This window comes from Ambystoma mexicanum, chromosome 1q (assembly GCF_040938575.1).
Source record: "Ambystoma mexicanum isolate Mex_15411 chromosome 1q, UKY_AmexF1_1, whole genome shotgun sequence".
Taxonomy (NCBI): Eukaryota; Metazoa; Chordata; class Amphibia; order Caudata; family Ambystomatidae; genus Ambystoma; species Ambystoma mexicanum.
The window spans coordinates 757,668,979-757,677,873 of NC_090922.1; positions in this window are offsets into that span (position 1 = coordinate 757,668,979).

Consider the following 8,895-nt stretch of genomic DNA (forward strand, 5'->3'; position numbering starts at 1 on the left):
TTGTCCCCTTTTAACTTTCACTTCCAGGGAGAATTGTCGGGTCCTTTCTGGGATGGTGACTTTCTTCTTTAACCTGAATTTCAACTGCATAAGGTAGCAATTGAGCTGACCTAAATGCTTTTTCTGGATCATCAAAGCCCATGGGATTATCCGCTAATCGGGACCAAGCTTTGAAGTTTATTAGGTCCAAACTAATGGCAAAGCGATTGAGAATGTCACTGCCTAAGTAAAAGGCGGCAGTGACGTCTCGCACGACCCAACAATTATGGACTATGCTCTTGTTGCCAATGGAGATTTTGAGCATACACCTGCTTGGCAGGAGATGTTTGGAGTCAGGTGCTTCCAGGTCCATTTCCCATTTGTCTATCTGTTTGAAGGTGGGAATGGCTGGATCTTTTGGGAGTTGGCGGAACATGGCTTCGCTGATGAAGCTCTTACCGTTGTTCACACACACTCGAGCGAGAACAGAGTCCTTCCCATCATTTAACTGAACAGGGATGAACAACTGCTCTCCAATTTGCTGAATATCAGCCAGGCTTTGAGCTGATTTCACATCTTTCTGGACTATAGGAGTGGGGGTTTCTGATTGTGGATTAGTATAGAATTTCAGAGTGTTTCCTTCCAGCGTGGAATACCACTTTAGACTGGAAGGAAGGTTGATTTTCAGAAATAGAGAGGACCCCCCATCACCAGTCTGTTGTCCTACTGCTATTACCGTCACGTCTGGAATTTGGTTGTTCTGGAAGTGAAATTCTACTTGGTCAGATTTTTGTTCAACCATGTGGCATGTGCCGTTTAAACTAACATGGTTGACACTCTGTTTTAATTTTATGGGTCGGCTAGTCTGAGTCCAGAGGACCTTGTTTACGCAATCTATTAGGGGTGACAACCTTCTCAGGAGGTCATTCCCTAGTAAACAAGGGGTGCCCTCTGGGGTCACAACTATGACCGGGTGTTTCAACTTATGTCGCCCGATCTTAATGTCCAAGTCTGCCGTCCCCTCGACGGGAATTTCCTTCCCGTCAAAGTTCTGCAGTTGTCCAGGAAGAGAGGTGAGAGGAATTTGGTAATTCTCTCCCCTTCCTGCATTCAGTTCGTCAAAGGCCCTTCTGGACAGAAGGGTAGCTTGAGATCCAGTGTCCACCAGTGCTGAGATTGTACCCTGCCCCTGTACTTGTACCGGGGCATAATATCTTCCCTCCTTCTCCTCAAGGGGGCACAGATAATGTACATTTTTGGACAACTGGTGGGCTAATTTTCTGGTTTTGGACATCGCTAGCGAGGAGATTTGGGCAGAATTCTGTGGAGAGTCTTGGGAATCTGAAAGAAAAAATTTGCAACTGGAGATCAGAGCCATTGTGGGTTCCCCTGGCTCCGTTTCTGGGCCGCCCCCCCCTTTTTGGAGGCAGTCGCCAGGATGGGTTTGAACCAGGGGATTTTCTTGCTGTTGGTTCTGGGATGAGATGGTGGGCGGCGGTAGCTCAGTCTCCACATCTCCCCAGTCTGGATTTGCATCCCTAGGGACCCATTTTTCTTTGGGAGGAGTTCCCCCCTCTCTGAAGGAGAAGATCCTTTTCCCAGGATCCTCTGAGGATCCCTCTCCCTCAAATTGGAAGATCTGTACCTCCTCCTCAAACTGAGTCTGTTTGGGTCTTTTGTTTCTCCTACCCCCCCTCTGCTCCTTAGGAGGCAGACTTTCAGGGGCAAGAGATTTTGTTTCCGGTTCCTGGGTTTCCAGGGGCTGTTTACAAGTGAGGAAGGAAGCTTCCTCCAAGGCTTTACACCCCCCTTCCCTTTGTGCCTCCTCCCTGGGAACCGGTGATTTATCGGGGTGCTGCCCCCGTCATTGTTCTGGAGCACCAGGTCCAGAGTTGGGTGCGTTCTGCGCCGGCATGCTGATCTGAGGGTTCTGCTGTGCCCTCAGTATATGACCCATATCCCGCGCCATGTTTTGAACCTGGCGCTCTAACTGGGAAACCCGCTCAGGCTGATACGGGGCCCTGTTTTCTCCCCTGGGCTGATCCCGGGAAGGGTAGCTGTCCCTCCTCTGGTAGTACCCCTGGTTGGGAAGATTTTGGTACCCCTCCACCCTTGGCCTCCCCTCTCCCGGATTCAGTGGTCTGGGCTCAGGGAATTGAGGAAAGAAGGATGGATGATTTTGGGGTTGGAAGTCGGGTGGATATCTGGGGAAAAAGTTCTGCCCAGGGTTTGGTAAATTTCTGCCCTCCTGTGGGAAGTTTGGAGGGAAGTTCCCTGGGTTAGGTGCTTGGCTGGATCCCCCCCCTTGGGCTGGAGGAGTCCACACATAACCCAGGATGGGTCTGTTACCTTTGTAGCGAGGACTTACATAGTCAGGAGAGCGAGGGACCCCATTTGTGGGGCTGCCTCCCTGGCTCCCTGTCTGCGACTGGCCCGAGGACCTTCTGGGCCTAGCATTATTAGGTGCAGGTAGGTTTTTAGGCCCCCCCATCTCCAAATCCAAAACGGGGGTGACCTTTACCTCTGCCACCTTGGCAGCAGCAGGGGTGCTGTTGGCTTTGGGGTTTTTCTGGGCATTGCTTTTATTTTCTATGGGCTTCTGCACCTCATAGATGCGGGTAGCCTGTTCAATGACCCAGTCTAAAGATCTTTTCTCGTGAAAATCCCTCACGAGCTGGGTCATGATATATTTGGGCAAGGCATGGAAAAACGTGTTTATAAATTCACGGCTATCCGTGCGCACCCTTCTTGTGGTCTGTGCAAAAGCCCGCTTTAACTCCTGCACAAATTCTTGTGGGGCCTGATCCTCCCCACATTGCAAATTGTAGGCTGCCTTGCGAGCCTCTTGAGGATTTCTGTGAACAGAAAAATGTTTCAGGATGGCCGCCTTATAGGTGGACCATCTTAAATGATTTTGGTCCTCCAGCCCCGCAAAGAAACTGGAGTATTCCGGGGAGAAGGTCCACTTTACATATTGAATGCAGCTTTGGCTGTCCTTCAAATGGAAAGTCTCCATCATTTGTTCAAACAACTCTAAGTGCTCCCAAACAGAATACTTAGCGTTCTTATGGTAAGGCGTGATGACGCTCCTGATCGCCTTAATCTGCTTTAAGGGGTCCTTGAGCAAGGCCCTTTTTGCCTTATTGGCCTTTTTGGTTCGGGTAACCCTTGTCCATTCTTCGTCGGACTCAGAGGCACTGCTCCCAGAGGTTCCCGTCTGTTCTTCCAGGTTTTCCCGGATTCTGTGAGCCTGGGAATGGCTGGCAGAATGTGGGGACCTGGTCTCCTGTGTCCTGCGCAGTTCAGAGGAGTCTTCAGATTCCTCCTTGCTGTCAGGATTTGATGGGTACCCCCTCCACTGACCTAACTGGGCAGAGGTTTTCAGGATGCCCTTAATGGGCCTACTCTCCTGGGGTTCCCCACTGAACTGTATTGTACTTGGGTGCCCATACCCGGATGCCCACCCCTCCATTCCTGGATGGTACTGGCCTATGAGCCCCATGCTTCTGGCTGGATAGTAATCTGCCATCCCTGTGGCCCTGTGCTCATGTGCGCCAGGGGACATGGGGGTGGCAGAGTCCAGGGACTGAGAGGTATGAGGGCCTCTGGTACTAGGGCTCCTGAGGTTATGCTCTGGAGTTTCCATTTCCCAGCGAACCTCATCTCTATCCGCCCCTGCTCCCTGTTGCAATGCAAGAGCCTGCATTTGTGCCTTCAGTTCCTCAGTTAAGGCCTTACTCGACTCTATCAGTCTCTCCTGCATCGCTACCTGCTGTTGGAGCCTATCATTGTGTTGACAGAGGGCCTCATTTTCCCTCTGTGCTTCCTGGTTGGTCCTGGAGAACTGGGCCAGTCTTTGCTGCAGGAGGGTTACCTCCTGAGCTGTGTCCCTATTGGCCTGCTCCTTTCTTGCTAGAGCATCCTCCACCCTCCTGGTGTGCTCTAGCAAGTTCTGGTTTTCTTTTTGGAGGTCACCCAGTCCCTGGTGGGCCAGGTGATTTTCTTCCATTTTCCTTTTTAAATGGCAGACTTCCTGGCCTAAGGCGTCTCTTTCCTGACTAAGAGCCTGCATTTGTGCCGCCAGGTCGTCCCTTTGCCTTTGGAAGGCACCAGCTTTCTGGCGCTCCTGATCAAACTCTGCCTGGGTATCCAGGTCTTTCAGGATCAGTTTATTGCTCTCCTCTTTCTCTCTGTCTAGTTGGATTTGCAGGGTGGCTACCTGCTCTGTGCATGCCCTGTTGAAATTGATCTGTTGCTCCAGCTTTTTCTGGCTCTGCAGTAAGGAGTCCAAACTGTCTTGGTGCTCCTGCTGCAGGGCCAGAAATCTAGTATCCTGTTCTGACTTTTCCTTTTGCAGCACATCCATATCCTCCTTTATTTTAGTAATGTACAGTCTGCTGTCATTTTCTGACTCCTGGCTCCTCTGCAGCCTCTGCTCAGAAGAGTCCAGATCAGATTGGACCTTCTGTAATGCCATCTGTTGCCTATTTTCCAGATTTTGGCTTTCAGCACATCTATCCTGCATGTCTCCCATATATAGGTACAGGTATGCTGCTATCCTGGCGATCTTATTGTGTTCCTCTTTGGCTTTAGGAGCCATATATAGTTCACTCAGGGCCACATGTAAGGGACCCTGATCTCTATATATATCTGACCCTGTTTCAGTGACCTGTTGTGTGATGGCCTGCAACCACACATCCTGGCCCTGTTCGGTCCATTCACCTCTCACAAATAGCTTATGCAAGAGGTGCTCTCTGGCTATTTTCATGTCTACAAAGGTCGTCATTCTAGAGATTGGTCTCTGTCCTGACTTACAGAAGTTAGTGTTTTATTTTTGCAGAACAGAAATTTTCTTGGAGTGTCCCTTTTGAGGAATGCTTCACAGCGTAATGCAGCGTGGTGATCCGACCGGGTGTATGTATCCCGTCAGTTAGCACACTGTATTAAGCTGCACAACTGGTAAATCTAACCCAACGTCTCGGCTCGAGCCCCCACTTTGTAAGAGGATTCAATTCAGCACTACAGCCAAGTTAACGCCTAGTCTAGAATACTGAATGAAAACCCTTATTGATATATCTTTAGGTCCAGTTCATGCGTTCTGGATGACTACCCTTGTATAACACCCCTCTCTTGGAATCCCCCTGACCCCACTGAGCCAAGAAGTAATTCTGTTTTGCAAGTTTAAAAGGTTTATTTGATAAATTAAAATATATATCACACTTTTTAATAAATTAATAATTGAATATCACACTTAATCTGATATGGTAAATATTAACAACGGAGAATCTGGCACTAGCACACTTCTTTAATCACTAATGAGTTGACATGAAATGGATAAGGTAGCACACTGGTAAATAGGAACAAAAGTATAATGTGGTAGAGGATGCTTTATGTAGGCTCAGGTGGATGCAATATTCAATGAATGCAGTACAGAAAATACGCAATATGATTTCAACCAAACAATGTAATCACTTTTCTCTGGCTACTCCCCTCCCCCCCTTGATGCAAGGCAAGGAAATGGAAGGAAAACACACAGTTCTCAGAAATGCAATCAACTGTAATTCAGTTCAATCCAGCAAGCTTAAACAGAAGTTTGAAAACACAGGCAAATGCTTTGATAGGTGCTAGCAATGAATGAGAAATATGCTGGAAACGCTCTTAATTCCCTTTTAGAGGTTCAGGATGAGTGGTATCTAGTTAATATTAGTCCAGGCTCACACTAGCAATGATGCAGGGATAGTTAGCAGGTTAAACGAATTTCTGGCAAATGAAATCAGGCAGCAGCAGTTTTTTTACATGTGAAGAAATTGCAAATCGCGGCAAAATTCGCGGATGCGCCGAGCGCTATTACAAAGGAACCGCAAGGACTATCTCTACCGTTTTGGGGTCCTAGGAAAGCCTGGGATCTCAGCTTCCAAATGAAAGTTATTGCAAGTCTCTAGCCCAAATGGTTGCGGAGATATGAGTAATTTAGTAAAGGTCGTTTTTGGTTTTGTAAATTTTAAACGCACACTTTTTCAAAATGACAAATTTTACTAGAAATGACAGGTGACAGATAGGAGGCAGTTCTACTTAGGTTAAATAGATTGAATTAGATGAATTTAAACTAAGAGATGTGTTCTGAGTTTTGCTAAGTACTCACAAGAGATTTTGAACAGGAAAGCGACTTGGTCACGATCTTCAGTCTGGTCAGGTCTTTCCGGATTCTGCTCACAGCGCCTGGTCTGGTCTCGGCTAGGCACAGCACTGCTTTCTCTCTGGTCTGGTCTCTGCTAGGCACAGCACTGCTTTCTCTCTGGTCTGGTCTCTGCTAGGCACAGCACTGCTTTCTCTCTGGTCTGGTCTCTGCTTTTATCTGTTTCTTGAGAATGGGTGTGTGTGTTGCATCACTAGACTTGCCCCTCTCATTCGTCATTGGTCAGGCTTCCATTCCTCCGCTTGATTGGCAAACTGAACTGTGAGTCAGATTGATGTCATTTTATGATCTCTTGAAACAACCTCCCTTATCATCTGTGCACCCAAATATATATATGATCAAAATCCATACTTCAGAGTTACACAGTTGTTTGAAATTACATATACATGGTGTGGCTGAATTTAGCCATGTCTATGTCCAAATCTGCTCATTCTCGGAGCTTGCATTCAAAGAGTGTACATAATTGACTTTTTAACTGCTTTTTCAATTTCCGACATGGACCCAACTTTACATACATGTGTGCAGGGGGTAGGGACATTAACTGATGAAGTTTCAGATTTTTAACATGCACACATTTAGAGTAATATCCACTTTTCCGCTAAAACCCCCCTGAACATACCACCGGTTCCTACCACGTCTTAAACTGTGGGCAGAAAAATCACAAGAATTATGGTATCATTTATAAAATTTTCACATGTCCGCACTATGAATGATCCCCCTTTTTATAAAACCATATCCTTGCTGCAGGGGTGTGTCTTTTCAGGTCACATGGTACAGAAACCAGTCTTTCCAGTTTCTGCCAAGCCAGCTTGCTTCTCACAGGCAGTGCCCCTCCCAGCTTCTCCAGGAGGAAGCCACTTTTTACGACGTCTGTAATAAAAACCTTTGCCTGAGTGGAGAGGGCTTTGTTCACTCTCTGGCAGAGCACAGGAAATTCAATTATCAGATAGATGGCATATCCTTAGTGTGGGCAGCAAAAGGAACATTGGCCTGGGAACATAGTTGTGACTCAAGTTTCACTCCTGATGGGATCCGTTGCTAGGCAAAATCAAGTTCCTTAAGCCAGACCTTCAGCTAACTTTTTGTTGCTTTTAAAATAACTTGTAATTTTACACATGCAGCTAGAATGCTGATTCTAAGTGCAAAACTATGACATTTCAACAGTTACAAAGGCATGTGACACCAAACATAGGTCACTCATTTAATTTAACATTTTCGATTTTGGTGGTTTTAAATCCAGTTGCAGTTAGGCTTAAGCTGCTGACTCCATAGCATTTTTGTTATAAGCATTGTTTTTGGGCTCTTCATTTCCCAGATTTTGTAGGCACACAAAACTCCATTCTGCCAAATGTCTGCTGGTGTTCAGTGAATACTTTGCACATGTTGCAAGGTTTGAAATAGGCATTTTGCTTGCCTTCAGAAAAACACACAGTGGGTTTTAAAACGCCGGCTTTTGGATAGTGGTGAGTACTGGTACTGCACCCATTTTTGGGATTTTCTTGGATTAATGCATTCTAAACAGGAATGGTTCTTACATGGTAGTAAATCCTTGCTTAACATTGTTTTGATGGGGCTCCTTACAGTAAGATGGTTATGTGGAACCCCACAAAAAGGGTTGAATCTTTAAAGTGGTCCAATGAGTCACGATTTCAGCAACTTTTTGACATCAGTAAAAGTGGATTTTGTTAACAAAGACCTTTCTTTACCCTGGTGGGTGGCAAGTTAGGTAACCATTTTGGTGTGCGCACAACTGCGCAGCTTTCCTGGATTTCGGCGCACATGTGGGTTTTCCGCCATCTTGAATTTCCTAAGCCCACAGCACCAAATGTTGTAGCAGGGTAGCTTAAACGTGGGTCAGGACACCCTACAGACAATAGTGGCACAAATGAGATCCCCTTGGTACATTCCCCTTTATACTCAAGACCCTTGTTGGAAGAAGATTTTACAATTTATCATGAGCGCTCACGTGCTGTTGGCAAATTTCCGAAAGCCTCCATATGAATTTGTCTGAATTGCAAAAGCACTACATTGTATCAGGAGTGCTCACATGCAGCCGGCACCTCTTCAAAAGCCTGCAATTGAAATAAACTATTAAGGCGTGAAGCCAAGAGGGGTCAGCGAAGTGGGAGCAAAATACTGAATGAGCCTATAGGTTATTGTGACATTTTCAGCTTAAATGCATTTCCAAGGTGGCAGGAAGTGGGGCAAGGCATACTGGTTGTGTGACCTGTAATGGGTGGGCTGTTTGGCTCATAAACTGCGCCTGGACCAGGGAGGTCCCGGCCCACCCAGAAGGAGGATAATTCTTGGTGATGGGAACCCCTGAGCCCTTTGACATTTGTGTTATGAACGAATGTGGGAAGCTTAGGGAAGAGCCCTCAACGCCCTTGGAACTTTGCTTGTGGAAGAGCCCTAAGCTCCTTTTGAACCTGTGTTTATCGTACATCCAGCTTGGGGAAGAGTCCTGAGCTCCCTTGGAACTGTGTTCATTGTGCATCTAGATTGGGGAAGGTTCCTGAGCTGTCTTGGAACTATATTCATTGTGCAGATGAACTTAAAGAGTCGGGAAGAGCCCTAATCTCCTTTAGAACTTTGTTTATTGTGCATCAGAACTTGAAACTTGGGGATGGGGAGCCCAAGCCTCTTGAGAACATTGTCCCTTTGAACTGTATCCTGAATGTGAAAAGGGGAGCTAGAGATTTCTCCAGTCTTTTACTTTA